Source organism: Trichechus manatus, unplaced genomic scaffold (genome assembly GCF_000243295.1).
Source record: "Trichechus manatus latirostris isolate Lorelei unplaced genomic scaffold, TriManLat1.0 scaffold00054, whole genome shotgun sequence".
Classification (NCBI taxonomy): domain Eukaryota; kingdom Metazoa; phylum Chordata; class Mammalia; order Sirenia; family Trichechidae; genus Trichechus; species Trichechus manatus.
The window spans coordinates 13,484,187-13,503,083 of record NW_004443990.1 but is presented as its reverse complement, the minus strand read 5'-3'; the positions used below and the strand labels follow the sequence as shown (position 1 = coordinate 13,503,083).

Here is an 18,897-nt window from a genome sequence, read left to right as displayed (position 1 = left end):
TGTGCTTTAGGTGAAAGTTTACAGTGCAAATTAGTTTCTCATTCAAAAATTTATACACAAATTGTTTTGTGACATTGGTTGCAATCCCTGCAATGTGTAAGCACTCTCCCCCTTTCCACCCTGGGTACCCTGTGTCCATTGATCCAGTTTTCCTGTCCCTTCCTGCCTTCTCATCTTTGCTTTTGGGCAGATGTTGTCCATTTGGTCTCAAATAGTTGATGGAACTAAGAAGCACATTCCTCACGTTACTGTTTGTTTTATAGGCCTGTCTAATCTGGCTGAAACGTGGACTTCAGGAGTGGCTTCAGTTCTGAGTTAGCAGGGTGTCTGGGGGCCATAGTCTCAGGGGTTCCTCCAGTCTCTGTCAGACCAGTAAGTCTGGTCTTTTTGTGTGTGTGTGTGTGAATTTGAATTTTGTTTTACATTTTTCTCCAGCTCCGTCTGGGACTCTATTGTGGTCCCTGTGAAGAGTGGTGAGTGGTGGTAGCACCATTTAGTTCTTAGGGGGCTCAGGCTGGTAACGGCTGTGGTTCATGTGGTCCATTAGTCCTTTGGACTAATATTTTCCTTGAGTCTTTGGTTTTCTTCATTCTCCTTTGATCCAGACAGATGGGACCAGCAGATGTATCTTACGTGGCCGCTCACAAGCTTTTACGACCCCAGACACTACTCACCAAAGTAGGATGTAGAACATTTTCTTTATGAACTATGTTATGCCAATTGACCTAGATATTCCCCGAGACCGCGGTCCTCAGCCCTCAGCCCCAGTAACTCAGTCCCTCAAGGTATGTGGATGTGTCTAGGAAACTTCTATGACTTTACCTTGGTCAAGTTGTGCTGACTTCCTCTGTACTGTGTGTTGTCTTTCCTTTCACCAGAGTTAATACTTGTCCACTATCTAGTTAGTGATGACCCCTCCCCACCCCTCCCCTGCCTTGTAGCCATTAAAAATTTTTGTTTTTCTGTATGTAAACCTTTTCTTGAGTTTTTATAATAGTGGTCTCATACAATATTTGTCCTCTTGTGATTGACTTACTTTACTCCAGACTCATCCATAATGTGAGATGTTTTGCAGATTCATCATTGTTCTTTACTGTTGCATAATAGGGTAGATTTTTGAACTCATTTTTTTTTTTAAATTTTGATCAAAGTAATCCACTATATAAATAAATGTCTTAAAAGTCAAATATACTGCTAGTTTTATAACAAAAAAACAACAATCCTCTGTCCTACTATATCCTCTCTCAGTCCCATACTCCAGAAGTAATAATAATCTATTTTAGCTGTCCCCCACACTCCCAGGTATTTGTTTCCATATTTCTAAATAATATAATTACATTTCTATTTCTTGCCTTTTTTTCAATATTAGATATTACCTCTTGTCTTCCACTATAGTTTTCTAACCATACTGCTCCCAACTCTCCCTTTACTCTCCCAATATAGCTGTATCAGAACTTTTTGTTAAGTCAGTACTTAATGCTTATAACTATGTATAGTTCACAGCTGATAAATTCTATCATTCCTTTACTATTGTTTTATCTCCCATTTCCTTTGTTCTTAATGAATTTATTCTTTTTAAAAAATTATTTTACTTTCATTTTAGTGGAATTTCAGAAAGGAGTGATGATAAATGCCACCATGTTTTACTTGACATCTGAATAGATATATTTATACTCTTTTGTATTTGTAAAGGAGGAGATTATGACTCAGAGAGTCTAAATAATTTGTCTAAGATCACCTGTCTATTAAATGACAGAGGCAATGTATGACCCCAGGCACACCTGACTCCAAAGCTCACAATTTTTCTATTTCTACTGTGACAAATACCCCGAAATAATTTAAACTCAATTATTCCTATAACCACTTATCTTTCTGCATCATACAAATAGTTTCATACCCAGTATTTAAAGTAGGAAAATCCTAGTAGCTTTCTTTTGCATGTGCTAAAACTTCTGACCCATGGAAATAATGTAAATTATTACAAGCACTGTAAAATAAACTTACTTATGTTAATTATCTCAAATTAAGCAGGAGAGGTGAGAGAGTAAAATTCAATTAACTAGCAAAAGCTAGGAGTTAAAACAAAAATCAGAAAGACAAAGAAAAAAAAAAAGGGCTAGGTTTACAAGGAAATCCTTCGTGGCAGTCATTAATGAGTTCCCAAATATTTCTGGCTTTCTGTCTTGTAGGCACATGGTGGAACTGCACATTTGAATCCCACCCTTACCCCCTATAGTTGGGTGGGACCGTGTGACTACTTCTGGCCAGAGCATTATGAGAAGTGAAATGCAGAAGATCTGGGCATTTATTAACCAAAATGAGACTCTCCAGACCTCTTCTGAGCTGAACAGAATATTTCAAGGGGTAGTTGAGGAAGACAAAGTATTACAATGAAATGTGCAAAGACCTGGAGTTAGAAAACCAAAAGGGAAGAACATGCTTGGCATTTCTCATGCTGAAAGAACTGAGGAAAAAATTCAAGCCTCAAGTTGGAATATTGAAGGATTCTATGGGCAAAATATTGGATAATGCAAGAAGCATCAAAAGAAGATGGGAAGAATACAGAGAGTCACTGGACCAAAAAAAACTGGTTGATGTTCAACCATTTCAGGAGGTAGTATATGATCAAGAACCAATGGTACTGAAGGAAGAAGCTACACTGAAGGCACTGGCAAAAAACAAGGTTCTAGGAATTGACAGAATACCAATTGAGATGTTTCAACAAACAGATGCAGCAATGGTGGTGCTAATTCATCTATGCCAAGAAATTTGGAAGACAGCTACCTGGCCAACTGACTGGAAGAGATCCATATTTGTGTCCATTCCAAAGAAAGATGATCCAACAGAGTGCAGATATTAACCAACAGTATCATTAATATTACATACAAGTAAAATTTTGCTGAAGATCATTCAAAAGTGGTTGTAGTAGTACATCAACAGGCAACTGCCAGAAGTTCAAGCTGGATTCAGAAGAGGACATTGGAACACAGGATATCATTGCTAATGTCGGGTGGATCTTGGCTGAAAGCAAAGAATACCAGAAAGATGTTGACCTGTGTTTTACTGACTATGCAAAGGCATTCAACTGTGTGTATCATAACAAATTATGGATAACATTTCGAAGAATGCAACTTCCAGAACACTTAATTGTGCTCACACGGAACCTGTACATAGACCAAGAGGCAGTCGTTTGAACAGAACAAGGTGACGCCATCAGGAAAGGTGTGCATCAGGGTTGTATCCTTTCACCATACTTATTCAATCTGTATGCTGAGCAAATAATCTGAGAAGCTGGGCTATATGAAGAAGAACACGGCATTAGGATTGGAGGAAGGCTTATTAACAACCTGTGATATGCAAATTATACAACCGCGTTTGCTGAAAGTGAAGTGTACTTGAAGCACTTATTAATGAAGGTCAAAGGCTACAGCCTTCAGTATGGATTATACCTCAACATAAAGAAAACAAAAATCCTCACAACTGGACCAATAAGCAACATCATGATAAACGGATAAAAGATTGACGTCAAGGATTTCATTTTACTTGGATCCACAATCAACACCTATGGAAGCAGCCATCAAGAAATCAAATGATGTATTGCATTGGACAAATATGCTGCAGAAGACCTCTTTAAAATGTTAAAAAGCAAAGATGTCACGTTGAGGACCGAGGTGGGCCTGATTCAAGCTATGGTATTTTCAATCACCTCATATGCATGTGAAAGCTGGACAATGAATAAGGAACACCAAAGAAGAACTGATGACTCTGAATTATGGTGTTGGCGAAGAATACTGAATACACCATGGAATGCCAGAAGAACAAACAAACCTGTCTTAGACGAAGTACAGCCAGAATGCTCCTTAGAAGCCAAGGTGGCAAACTTTGTCTCAGGTACTCTGGACATGTTACCAGGAAGGACCAGTCCCTGGAGAAGGACATCATGCTTGTTAAAGTAGAGGGTCAGTGAAAAAGAGGAAGACCTTCAATGAAATGGGTTGACACACTGGCTACAAAAATGGGCTCAAGCATAACAATGATTGTGAGGATCGTGCAGGACTGGGCAGTGTTTCATTCTGTTGTACACAGGGTCACTATGAGTCAGAACTGACTCGATGTCACCTAACAATAAACCTCTTTTCTCTCTGGCACAGAGACCAGCCATCTTCAAGGTGATGGCTGCTATCACCCTGGGTTACTGAGTGACTAAGATGACCTACAGGTTACACACACATAGTGTGATTACAAAATAAAACTTTGGTGGTGGTTGTTTTTAAAGACACTTAGATTGTGAGTTGTTTACTGCCACAGCATAATCTGGCCTATCCTGGCTGATACAGGTGGAACCTAGAAATGAGGTGCTGCCTTCTCAAAAAACTCAAAACACATAGCAAAGGCTTAGGAGTTGGGTGGAGGGAGACAAGGAAACAGCTATTAGAGGCTAAAAGGACAGCAATTCACATTACACAGTGGTGAAATATTTGGTGACACTATCACCTGTACTGTCTCAGAAGGTAGCTAATATATCTCAAGAGCTTGTACCTTTATTGAGAGTGTTGAATGTTAAGAGAATGTGTTGGTCACTGTTGGCTGTATTTGACAAATTATGACACGAAAAGGGTGAATTCAGAAAACTACTGATCCGTGTACAATAAGGAATAGGAGTCCAGAAAATCAGGGATTTGTAGGGTTAGAAAAAGCAAGTCCTTAAAACTGAGAAGGTCTTTGAGCTACAAAGGCTGATTAGACTTCAGTCTTGCGGCAAGGATCAAATCAAAGATTTGGCCTTCACAACCATTAATAAAATCTAATTGATTAAGTATTACTACCTTTACTAAAAAGAGGTTTTCTAAAAAAAGACTAAAGTTGAGGTTCTCTCACCAAAGCAGTCTCTTAGCATAGTCTGTTTTGCTATGAAGCATATTTCTTTAATGTGATTTAGATAGAATGCTATTAGTAAACAGGGAAATGATGTCAATATAACACAGAAGTCATGTTGGTTTATATGGGATTTTCCCCAGCAAGTAATGTTTAAAGTGATTAGGAACAAGCTTTCTCATAATTAGAAAGAAAACCTTAGCAAAATATGAAGACCTTAAGAAAAAAGCTAAATATCTTACTTCTGTATCTTCCTTTAATGCAAGCAGTGTCTGGCTCACTGGTTTCATGAACCACTACACTTTCTACTTTATAAAATATCTGGTGAAGTTGAGAGTGTTTCTTCCCCTGTATTTAAAAAACAAAAAACCTTTTTGATTGCTGAAGCCTACACCATAGATCAAATTTTTAATTTTGATGAAACTGGTCTCTGTTAGAAGTGAATGCCTCCAAGGCCCCACTTCTCAGGAGGAAACAAGAGGCCAGGAACCTGTCAAGGTTCAATTGACTAACACTGGGTACAAATGCCAGTGGAGATTTAACATGCTATTGTGTTATTGTAATTGTTAATTGTTTTTAACTAGTGCACTGGACACAGCGTTCCACAGATTTTGAGTGGTCTGCCCCAACCCTATTTTTCCTATAAGTCCTGTTGTATTAGTGCACGATTTTGTAGAATGTGAAGCTTTTCGGGAAAGCATATGTGACAGGATAGCAGAAATACCTGTACTCAAAGTCAAAAAAGAAGTACAGGACCAATAAAGCAGAGCTTTACAGCAAATCTAAGAAGTATGATTAGAAAAGAACTGTGGATGTGGCTAGGGCACATGGAGCTGACTGGAGTCAAATATATAAAAAGCCAACCAAGTTTTTGAGTTATACAGCCAAAAGAGCCATTAGCTTGGGGTAAAAGAGACTGACCGTTCAAGACTTAAAATGATCTTTGGGTTCCCAAGCATCTATGGCAGGAGGTAGGATAAGACAGCTGTTCATTCCCTAAAAGGGGAATATTCCCTATTATCCATTTTGGACACGGCCAAGGAAGATAATGGTGGGGGGGAGAATGTACGAAAGGATGAAACTAGGGACCACAGGGGAAAAAAAAATTCACAAGAGAGCTAACCCTGAGGAACAAAATCAGGGTATATTCAAGAACATTCTCTACCCCCAAGGTGGAGGGTCCTCTCAATGGCTGCTCAGAGGAAGTTCAGAATTTGCTGCAGTCCACCCACTGCTATATGTCTCCTATTCTGCCCCCTTTCAAATGGGAGTGCTTATTTCTATTACTCGTTGCCATTCTCTGTTGTATACTATGTGGAGGCAAGAATCATTTGTCAATTTCTTTCTTAGGTCTCTGGATCAAGAGGAACAACATCTAGATCTGATGTAGAGACCACTATACACCATCATACCCTTACATCACTCAGAGGTCCTGGATTTTGAGCTTGATGCCATGATTGGATAGGACTGTGGGTTTCTCTACCTTGGGGAAGAAGTGAGTATATTTCGCCTGTGAGAGAGAATAGACTGAACATCTGATGACCAAAATGACAGACTGTGGTAGATGACAGTGTTTTTATCAAATCTTTTCATCTATCTTCCTGGTACAGGTGGTACTGTACTTTCTTGTAGTTGCATGGGGCCACATGTTTAATTTTGGTCATCATGTTGTAAACCTAAGTAATGTGAGTCACTTCTGAGCTACTGTATTTAATTGCAATGAGAGAACCTCCAGATCTCTTTTCTCACCATGGTGCCTGGTGATGTACAAGAAGATGGCTATTCCATCAGCCTGGATCACTGAGTGATGATGTTATGAGCAGAGACTCCTGATGATCTATCATGGCCATATAGTGTGAGAAAGGTATCTTTCATTGTTTTAAGCCACCTAGATTGGGGAGTAGTTTGTTACCAAAGCATAACCTAGCCAATGTAAAGAACTACAAGTTACCTGTCAACTAAACTCACTTAGGCTTAGGCTAACAGTAGAGACAATAAAGTTCTTAAGTGAAAAGTTAAAGATCAGAAAGACAAAGGGCTGGATTCACAGAGGAATCTTCTACCTTAATAAATTAGAAAATAAGACTAATACTAACTTTTAAACATTCTAATTAAAGTGCTGTATTCTATTTTAAATGATGAGCACACGTATGCATTCCCACAGGAACCTGAAAGTGACATCTCACCACTATTCAAATCACGAAAACTCACAGAAACATCAATAAACCACACTGTCACAATAGAAGATGAAGTCTAATTGTTCACGTTGAAACATACATGGGCTTTCTGCCCATATTTTACTTTCTTCATTTGATTTTGGCACCTTCTTCCCTGTCTGAGTTTTGGTGATAATCTTCCTTTATTCTCTTTCCAGAAAACTTAAACATCTCCTACGGGCACAACAGGGTAACCTTTACAAAACTAAAAACACATTAGGGAAATTAGCACTTTCCATTTTCCATTATCTCACCCTTTATGTTTATCCTCAGTCCCAGCTTATTATTAATCACCTTAATTTACTTTTTTGTAAGACACTGAGCTGTAAGAACCTAAAAGTAGAGAGAAGTAAATAAAAAATAGCCTTCATTGACATTTAAACCAGAAAAAACAAACTTGTTTGCTGTCGAGTATATTCCGACTCATAGCCACTCTATAAAACAGAATCAGACTGCCCCATAGGGTTTCCAAGGAGCAGCTGGTAGATTCAAACTGCTGACCTTTTGGTTAGCAGCCGAGCTCTTAACCACTGCACCACTAGGGCTGTTTAAATTCATCTCTCTATAGTATTAAAAAAATACAAGTTCATCTATTCTTAAAGATTATTTTCTACTATTTTGTAAAATAAACTCCAAAATAAAGTGGGTCATCCTTTAGTGTCTTGCTATAATTAATGTACACATTATTCTCGACAGCTTGAGGGCAAATGCGATGTGTATGTTGGGAGTATATGCATTAAGAAGCAACCAGTCCTGGCACTCTAAAAGCTTGACCAGCTACTACAGAGAAAATAAAATTTTAAGAAAAAATCAGAAAACATGACACTATATTATAGATAGTAGAGCTTGCTTTTCCAGGTGGAATACAAAATATGTTTATACTGTCTGCAAGTGTGTTTATTTAAATTTAGTTATAAGAGGAAAACAATTAATTTTGTTCCCTGAAAAGTTTCAAAAGTTAATTTTTGAAAAATTCAACAGGTTTTTTTTTTTCTCTAATCAAATATGTAGGCAAGCATCTTCTGCACAGAATACTTTAAAAAAGATTCTACTTGTGACTAGTCTTTTCAAGTTGGAATGGCAACCTTGTGAGGTCTATCAGCCTGCTACCTCTGCTTATTCCACTTCCTTCAGAACCAATTCCACCGACCTTCCTCCAAAGCTTAAACTACCAATGCACTACCAGATCCTTGTCCTGCTGCATGGAGAGCCTTCTATAAAGCATACAACTATCTAAGAGGATTAGGCCAAAACTAAAAGTACCAAGAAAATGAAAGGAACAGGGAGAAAAAAATAAAGGTGTATTGGCAAAGTTCTTCCAAAAATTCATCCACTAGGAAGAATGGATTGGATGACATTTGTGTATCTATGATAGGGATGGTCTGATACTTTATCCAAAGCTTTGCTGCTTTTACAGAAGGCTATTCACTTCTTTCTCATTAGGAAAATATGTTAGGGACACATCTGCCAAATGGCAACTATTTTCAAAATTTGCATGGTCAAACGATTATATAACACCTACTCTATGTTTAATATGAATCAAAAAAGTACAAAGTAATCTAAAAGTTGAGAAAAGAAGAAAGCACATCTAGTGGAGGAAACTGGGAGAAGCTTTGTAAAGGACAGTATATTTTAAAAAGCTCTGAAGGGCTGGTAGGTTTTAGACTGGCAAATTAAAGTGGAAAAGGCTATTTGCAGTGAAGGAAAATAAGAATGGGGTAATGGTGGGGTATGTTCTTGAACAGGAGACAGTTGAAGTTGTTTAGTTTTGCTAGAATATAGGGTTTACGGAAGAGAAATGTGGCAAGATAGGTGAATTATTGCCATATGTGGCCTACCTTGAAGGATGGGCTGAAGAGTTTGTAGCTGATACGGATGGCAAGATGGAGTCACTGAAGGTTTTTAAAGGAAGAACTAATATGATTAGAGTTGTGTTCTAGGGGTCAGATTACATGACAACTGTCAATGGTATGCCTATATTTAAGTATATCTTTGATAAAACAAATATATAATTAAGCAAGACAGTATAAATTTAAAATAAGTGAAGAAATTATAGAAGAAAAATAGAAGTAGAAATGATAATGCCGAGAATTCGAATAATAAACAAAATACAAGCACAAACCATTTTATACTAAATCCCACGACATACCAGTAATGACTAAAACAAAATTTAAAATATCTTAATTGTAATTTTTAAACTTTTTTTTTTACAAGAATGTGCTCCTTATAGGAAATAATTATTTAATTCTCCTGCCTAGCAATTAAATTTTAAAACTTATGTCTACACCGAAAGCTTTATTTTTTCCTTAATTCAGTAAGTTCTATTTGCCTAAAGTGAATGACATTTTACCAAGTTCTGTCTTTTTCTTAAAATAATCTCTACCAGTAAGAAACTTCCATATACTTTATGGGGTACACTGGCGGTTGTGAACTACTCAAGACATGTAATTTTAACAAATATTATCATTTAGACCCCTCTGATTTTGTTCTTTTACATTAAATACGGCATATTATTATGGCAAAGAATATCTGACCAAATGGGCTAAATGATGAGACCAATAACTAGAGTCATTTTAACCCAATCTTTGGTACTGCCAACCCTTAATTTTACCAATCTATGCCTTAGTATGCCAACCGGAAAAGTGAGGTTCAAGAAAACAAACTGCAAAACTGAAAAGCTTGGTAAAGTCTACTCTCTGGTCTACAAAAATGCATATGGTAGTGGTGATAATAATCTGCATTTATATGATGCTTTACAGTTACATAAAGCATATTTATCATACATTTGTTAAACATTTATTAAGTGCCTACTGTGTGTTAGGCATTATAGAAGCTGAAGCCATCAAGGTATTCAAAGGTCTAACGAGTGAGACAGACAATCACAATACAGTGTGATAAGTACAATAACAAAAGATAGCATGGCAGAGTGGTTAAGAGCACAAACTCTAAAGCCAGACTGCTTGTATTAAAAATCTGGCTCCCACACCTACTAGCTTAGGCAAATTTCTTAACTTTTCTATGGCTCGTTTTCTGCTTCGGTAAAACGGGGGTAATAGCACCTACCTCATAGGGTTGTTCCTGGGATTAAATGAGTTAATACTTATAAACGCTTACAACAGTACTTAGCAATAGTAAGCACTAGCATAAGTGTTTATTAAACAAACACACCTATACATTTAATGCACAGCGGCAGCAGTGGAGAAGAGAAGATAATTAACTATGTAAAAGGTGGTGACGGTGTCAAGGAGAATTTCAGAGATGAGATAAAGCTGCAGCTTGTCTTGAAGGCCAAGTAGTCGGACAGATGGAGAAGGGAGGCAGCCATGCTGCATATAAGAAACAGATTATGAAAAAGACAGGGAATAAAACCACAGAAGTTTTTACTTATCTTATTTAAGCATCACTGCCCTACAACAAAAGACCTGGACAGCTATTCTCATTTTACGGCTGAGGGTCAGTTTGAGATCTTTCCCATTGTCATTGCTGGTAAATGATGGAACAAGGGCTAGAATTCCGGTTTTCTAACTCCTAGTCCCAGTTCACCCCACTGTCTCGTACTGAGCTAAATGGTAAACACCATTATTTCAAAATATGCACTTAGGCCTTGAACAAATAAATACCTATATGACACAAGGTAAAAAAATAAAACCAGACTCAGTATTCAAGGGTCTAAATTTTATTCTTCGCTAGTGGAATTCACACTTCTCTTCAGAAGTGTGCCCTGCATGTTAGATTAATTCACATGGGTACATTTCCAACTTCAAATAGATCCACCTGCAGTTTGTGTTTCAGAGTAACCACTTTTTTAACAACTAAAGGCCAAAATTTAAACTGTTTTAGTTCATCTTCTTGCAACAAAATGGTTTTCAAATAGATAAAACCTAAATAATTTTGTAAACTTTAAACTTGCTTTGTAAACTAGAAGCTACAGAAATAAAATTTACAGTGAAAAAGAGTCTATTTCACAGATCAGTAGCATACTTGTAAATGTCCTTCATCTCCAAATGACAATTTCACAAAATTGGCTTGAAGTGCACAAGAAAGGTTATCAACACCAACTTGTAAAAGTCAACTTTACAACAAACAAAACCACAAATGATACGTACACATATATATCACTATGCTATATTTTGGATAAGCATTATAAAGTATTCTCAGATGCTTATACTTTACATAGTTAAAACAGAACTAATTTTAATGCAATCTCATTTAATAAAAAATATATCACTTATTTTTAAGCAGTCCATCTAATCCATTCCCTGTAAGAAATGGAAATTGAGAAATGCCCGCCACCTTCAGTTTTTGACAAAGCTTTTATAAAACTAAATGTCACTGTAGTTTTTTACACATGCATTTAAATGAGCCTACCATCATATGCAAGTGTAGCTAGTGGAAGAGGACAAAAGAGAGGTACTCCTCCCAGGTACTACTTAATGACCTTAAAGCATTAACAGTCTGTACATTTCCATATAAGACAATAAAAACTAATGTGAATTACTCATCACACAGTCAGCTTAAGCAACCTTAACTTTCACCAGTAACCACCCTAGGGCCAAAGAAGAAATCATATACTGAGTAGGCCACACTGCTGGACTTAGATGATCACAACATATATTCAAAATATTTTTTCACTGTTCAAGTCACAAACATCATCTGCAGACAGAATATAATTTAAACAAACAAAAGAAACCATTGCCGTCGCATCAACTTCGACTCACAGAAACCCTACAGGATAGAGTAGAGCCGCCCAAAACGGTTTCCAAGGAGTGGCAACTGCCAACCTTTCGGTTAGCACCGGAGCTCTTAACCATTATGCCACCAGAGCTCCAATTTAAACAAAGGAGCTATTTTTAAAAGGAAGGTAAGAAGTTTTCTGTGTATTACTGCAATCTTTTTGGTTAAAACCTGACAAGCGAAGTTCTGGCTACACAAAGACTCAAATAAAATTTAACGCCCTTAAAAACAACCAGAAGATTCACCTAAAACACAATTTAAAAAAATAAAGAAGGAAAAAAAAAACCAACCAGAACAAACCCACAAGATATATAATCTTGGAAAGTCTCGGTCTAGTCTTGACCAAAGGTGATTTTACTGAATGCAATTATTTAATGCAGTAAGTAGTCTATTTTCAGAGGAGCCCTCGTGGTGCAGTGGTTAAAGCAGTCGGCTGCTAACAGAAAGGTTGGCAGTTCGAACCCACCAGCCACTCCACTGCAGAAAGATGTGGCAATCTGCTTCTGTAAAGATTTACAGTCTTGGAAACCCTATGGGCAGTTCTACTCTGTCCTACAGGGTCACTAAGAGTTGGAATCCACTTGATGGCAAAGAGTTTTTTGATCCATTTCCAAAATGGCTAACTATGCAAGTATTTTGATCATTATTCATTAATATCCTGCTTAGTTAGCTTTATTAAGAAAAATGAAGAGATTTAAAAGGCCTTGTGAACTGGACTAAACCAAAGCTAAGAAGTTTCCTGAATTCAATAAAACACTTTGAGGAATACAGTAGCAGGGGTAGGGGTCTGGGGAACATGCTTTCAGGGGACATCTAGGTCAACTGGGATAATAAAGTTTATTAAGAAAATGTTCTGCATCCTACTTTGGTGAGTGTCATCTGGGGTTTAAAAGCTTGCAAGCGGCCATCTAAGATGCATCAATTGGTCCCAACCACCTGGAGTAAAGGAGAATGAAAAACACCAAAGACACAAGGAAAGTAGTAGCCCAAGAGACAGAAAGGGCCACAGAGACCAGAGACTTCATCAGCCTGAGACCAGAAGAACTAAATGGTACCTGGCTACCACCAATGACAGCCCTGACAGGGAACACAACAGAGAGTCCCAGATGGAGCAGAAGAAAGGTGGGGTGCAGAACTCAAATTCTAGTAAGAAGACCAGACTTAATGGTCTGACTGAGACTGGAGGAACCCCAGAAAGCATGGCCCCTGAATTCTCTATCAGCCCAGAACTAAAACAATTTCCGAGGCCAACTCTTCAGACAGCGATTGGACTGGACTGTGGGACGTAAAGTAATACTCGTGAGGAGTGTGCCTCTTAGCTCAAGTAGATACAAGAGATTAAACAGGCAGCTTCTGTCCAGAGGTGAGACGGGAAGGCAGAGAGGGTTAGGAGCTAGTCGAATGGACATGGAGAATCAGGGGTGGAAAGGAGGAGGGTGCTATCACAGTAGAGTGATTTCAACTAGGGTTACATAACAATATGTGTATAAATTTTTGTATGAGAAAAAAATAAAAGATTAAAAAAAAAAAAAAAAGGCCTTGTGAATCTTCCATTTCTTAAACTCGTACAGGTGACACCCCAGGTTAGAACTGAGATATTTTTGGCAGGTATGTATGTACACATTGTGGCTACCTATAATGTAACCCATTATGAGAAGCCTATGTACTTGTCAACTTGAATTAAACACTCATTTAGAAAATGAAAATAACTCTGAGAAATGCCCTCATTACATTCCTATATTTTAACATCCCCCTAAAAAAGAAATTAAAAGAAATCACAGATATTTTAGATGTGTGAACAACATCAGGAAATACTGGAATTTAATTTATACATTTATCTACCAAAAGACAAAGGACTGTTATCTTCTCATTAATAAAAAAATCATGATACTTTAAAAATGAACACTTTGGGAAAAAAAGCTTAACTTAATTAGTCTTAGACCAAAAGGTATAAAGAAATAGTCTAAAACAAAAATATCTGAAACCACATGGAAAGGTTTAACCCAAACCACAACATACCCAAAACATGGCCAACAGAAAGAGACAAATTGCTAACATACTACCTGCCTTTTCCTTCCCATAGCCTATATATTCCTCTCCTAACCAGCAATCCTTAAACTTGTGAGATAATGGACTTTTGAGATTCTTTTGAAATTACAAATCCTCTCCCCCAGAAAAATGAACGTACAAAAATTTACATGCAATTTCAAGGGGCTTGTCCATTTCCAGAAATCCATCCATGGATCCCCTAGGGGTCCAAAGACCCCAGGCTAAGAACTCTGACATACAGCAGATTTTACTTTTCCTTATTTGTGATGTATAGATTAGGTTTGTAAATTAAACATTTCTCTACTTCCTTTCTTCTTCTTCCTACCCTTTTTTCTCTCAATTCTCCTGAATATCTATGGCTATAAATGGATTAACAGGTTGAATAAAAGAACAGTATATGAGTAACATCATAAAAGGAGGAGATTAAGTTTGTAGCACGAACAGAAAGGTTTGTACATGGCCTATAGACACTGCCTGCTCTAGTTTCAGGAAGGAAGCATGATAGAGCCACAGAGATCTTAGTATGAACGCCAATGTGCTACTTAGTCAGGTGTATGACCTTGGACAAGCCAATTAATCTCACCCAAACTCAGTTTGTTTCCCTGTAAAACGAGAATAACAGTATCCTTACCTCAAAGGGTTGTTATGAGGATTAAATCTGTAACAGCCGTAAAATTCCCAGCACATGAGTCGGAATCCACTCCATGGCAACGGGTATGGTTTGTTTTCTTTTCTTTTTTTTTTTGGTTTTAGGGGACTTTCAGCCCTGGCTCCCTTCCCCTTCCTATTTGAAAAGATTTTTCTTAAAGAAGTTACAAATTATGGAGGGCAACTCAGAGAAATAGGTAATTTTAGAGTCTGTTGCATACATTGTTGCATAATGAACATGAGGTAGTGAAAATGAAGGAAAAGGAAAGAATGGAAAGTAAAATAGAGTTAAAAATTAAACAGGCCACAAGCAACAAAAGAAAAAATAGGTAAACTGAACTTCATCAAAATAAACTTATGGGAGACAAAGAACACTATCAAGAAAATAAAGACACAATTCACAGAATTAGAAAAAAAATTTTGTATATCATAGATCTGATAAGGGTTTATTATCCAGAATATATAAAGAATGCTTACAACCCAACAATAAAAAAGGCAAATAACCCAATTTAAAAATGGGCAAAGGATTTGAATAGACATTTCTCCAAAAAAGATACATAAATTGTCAATAAGCACATGCTCAACATCATTAGTTATTACTGAAATGCAAATTAAAACCACAATGACATACTACTTTATACTCAGTAGGATGGCTATTATCAGAAAAACAGAAATTAACAAGTCTTGTCAAGATATGGAAAAACTGGAAGTCTCATATGTTGCTGGTGGGAATGTGAATAGGTACAGCTACTACCGTTTAGGGGGTCCTCAAAAAGTTAAACAGACAGAGTTACCATATGATCCAGCAATTCCATTCCTAGGTATATACCCAAGAGAACCAAAAACATATGTTCATACAAAAACTTGTACACAAATGTTCATAGCAACATTATTCATAATCGCCAACGTACTTGCATAATTAGCCATTTTGAAAATGCACTACTGCATTAAATAATTGCATTCAGTGAAATAATTTTTGGTCAAGGCTAGATTGTTCTTCTGGTTGTTTTTAAGAGCACTGAAATTTATTTGAGCCAGCCAGGACTTTGCTTGTCAGATTTTAACCAAAAATAGCACGGTGATGTACACAAAACTTTTTTTTTCTTTTAAACGTAAGTCATATGTTGAGTGAAACCAAACCTAGTTACAATGCCACAATTATGTCAAAATTAAAGGCAAGAGTGCCCAACCACTCCTTAGAAGCTTGGAGCAAAACTTTACTCAACAGAGGTGTTCTACAGCGGCTACTGGCAAACTGACCCAATGGATCCTCCCTCCCTTCTGGGAAATTCTTCTGAACATGGAGAAGGCTGATTACTGGTTTTGGGTTGTTACCCCGACCACACTGAGTTATGGTTAATAAATCTTCATGAGTATATCATAGTCTTAGAAGCGATGGGATCCTAAGTTACTAAAAGTGCTGTTACTCAAACAAAGGGTTTACATGTAAAACATGTCTTATAATTCTGCAAGTTAAAAAAAAAAAATTATAGTCTTATTATCAAAAGAAAATTCCATCTAAACTACTTACCAAAAAAGGCACATATGCTAAATCACTACAAAGAAGGTGGATGTGTCAAAAACAAATTTTGGGGGGAGAGGAGAGCAAGTCCTATAAACAAATTATAAGTTCATACCAACATTAAATATTAACAATTTGGTTCTCTGTGTAAACACTGTTGAACAGTTAACACGCATAGCTCTAAACAAAAAACTAGCCAGTATTCAATCGTTTATTTACTCAATGTTTTTTGAGACACTGTACTAGGCCTCATGAGTATAACTGTGAACAAGACATAGCTTCTGCTTTCAAGGATCTCAGAATCTAATGAGGAGCACAAATAGTCCAGCAATGACCACATGATAAATGCCACCACAAAGGGTGTGCAGACAGTACCGAGGGAGTCATGCACGAGTGTCACAGATGAGTGGAAAACTACCAGAGGACAAGACTGCCAATGTGAGACCCAAAGAAAAAGTAGGAGTTAGCCAAATGAAGGTCAGGAAGTAAGCGGCAAAAAGTGAGAAGAGGAAGGCTGATTTAGAAAGAAGGAGCAGGATGCATGAAGACTAAGAGGTGAAAGAAACCAGGCTATAGTGTAATCAGGACGGAATGGAAACTAAATTGGAACTCAAAACAAGAAAAGTTTGAGTTTGTTTTTTTGAAGATGGGAGAAACTTGAAAATGTTTAAATGCTGATCAGAACGAAGAACTCTTACCACAGAAGAACTCCAGGACAAGATAACATTTAAAAATTCACTATGCTAGGAGGTTAGTTCATTAAAGTTAAAAAAATTATATATAGAAGGAAAAGTATGATAAAGTCACAATCTTAAGTTTCATCTCATTTCAGAACACATCAACCAAAAGAAAACAGATGGTTACATTACAAAATGGTTATATTATAGATATGATTCCAACATTAAAATACAAATTCAAAGTACTAAACTACGAAAGTCCAGATATTTTAAAAGCTAAAAAACTCTGTATCTACCTAAAATCAGTTTTATTTTGAATACCCTCCTAAATACTTTTAGTCTTTAATACTTTCTGAAATCTAAAAAGTTTTTTGCCTCTTTGGTCTTATTGAAGAGATACGCTGTCTTGAGATAAGCTTTCTACAAACTTGAGTAGGACAACCTCATGAGAAAATACTCAAACATTTTTAAGTTCACTTCAGGAGATTCTAAAATTTAAAACCACTCCGAATTAAAATATGACCACTTCAAAGTGAAGGGAATAATTTCAAAGTTAAGACCAAAACAGCTTTTGATACAAACCACTGCATGCTGCAGAAACGGTAACCCAGTTTCATTTTGAGTATTATGTTTGTTGCCCTCAAGGGATCTGCAACTTTCGAGCAAGATTTTTTCATTTAATGCCAGATAACAGGTTAAGCAAAGGGGCGAAAAAAAAAAAATCAATACATCTTCATGCTACAACACATTTCAACTTTCAGTTTAAGGGAAGAAAATCATAGTCCTCGTGCACGTGCACAAACATGAATACATGTATCATATTGACAAGCCTCTGGAAGTTATTAGTGGCATTAACACTAAAATTATAACTCAAGGTTAAACTATAGAACATGTGGCAATTTAAAGATCTGCTTGTGAGGAAGAAAAAATCTTCAACATCACACAGAATTTTTCTTGGCTATTTGCTCCCTGGCACAATAACTGGTCAGTAATAACCCAAGCTGGGAAAGCTGATGAAAGATGTTCAAATATACAAAGGTTTTCAACACCAAGAATTTTTAACAATTTTTCTCCCAAAATATGGCTCCCGATATTGAATTATGAATGACTATGCATATTTCCGTAAGACAAAAATATCCCAATAATCCAAATCTCTGAATGAACTACCTGTTCAAGACACTATCTTCCTATATATTCCAGAGAAGTTAATTTTAGGACATAAAGTAAATTAATTAGTAACAATACACACTTCAGACATTTATATTTTAACTCCACTGGAATGTCTAAAAAATGAGACTACGAGCAGCAAAGACAGGGAACTGCCAGAAATTCAAGCCAGATTCAGAACAGGACGTGGCACAAGGGATATCATTGCTGATGTCAGATGGATCTTGGCTGAAAGCAGAGGATACCAGAAAGATGTTTACCTGTGTTTTATTCTACACAAAGGCGTTCGACTGTGTGAATCATAACAAATTATGGATGACACTGCGGAGAATGAGAATTCCAGAACACTTAACTGTGCTCATGTGGAACCTGTACATAGACCAAGAGGCAATCGTTTGAACAGAACAAGGGGATACTAAGTGGTTTAAACTCAGGAAATATGTGAGTCAGGGCTGTATCCTTTCACCACACTTATTCAGTGTGTATGCTGAGCAAATAATCCGAGAAGCTGGGCCATATGAAGAAGAATGTGGCATCAGGATTGGAGGAAGACTCATTAACGACCTGTGATATACAAATGACACAACCTTGCTTACTGAAAGTGAAGGTGACTTAAAGCATTTATTGATGAAGATCAAAGACTACAGGCTGCAGTATGGATTACACCTCAACATAGAGAAAACAAAAATCCTCATAACTGGACCAATAAGTAACATCATGATAAAAGGAGAAAACACTGAAGTCATTAAGGATTTCATTTTACCTGGATCCACAATCAACACCCATGGAAGCAGCAGTGAAGAAATCAAAGTACTGCAGTGGGCAAATCTACTGCAAAAGACCTCTTTAAAGTGTTATCAAGTAAAGATGTGATTTTGAGGACTAAAGTGTGCCTGACCCAAGTTATGGTGTTTTCAATCGCCTCATATGCATGCAAAAGCTGGACAATAAATAAGGAAGATGGAAGAAGAATTGATGCATTTGAATTATGGTGTTGGTGAAGAATACT

General features: G+C 37.0%; 1 protein-coding gene across 2 annotated transcripts in view; it reads right to left on the bottom strand.

Annotated features, from left to right (window-relative positions):
- ZNF652 (zinc finger protein 652) overlaps positions 1-18,897 on the bottom strand; it is a 67,004-nt gene that overhangs the window by 22,286 nt on the left and 25,821 nt on the right. The window lies entirely within an intron of this gene.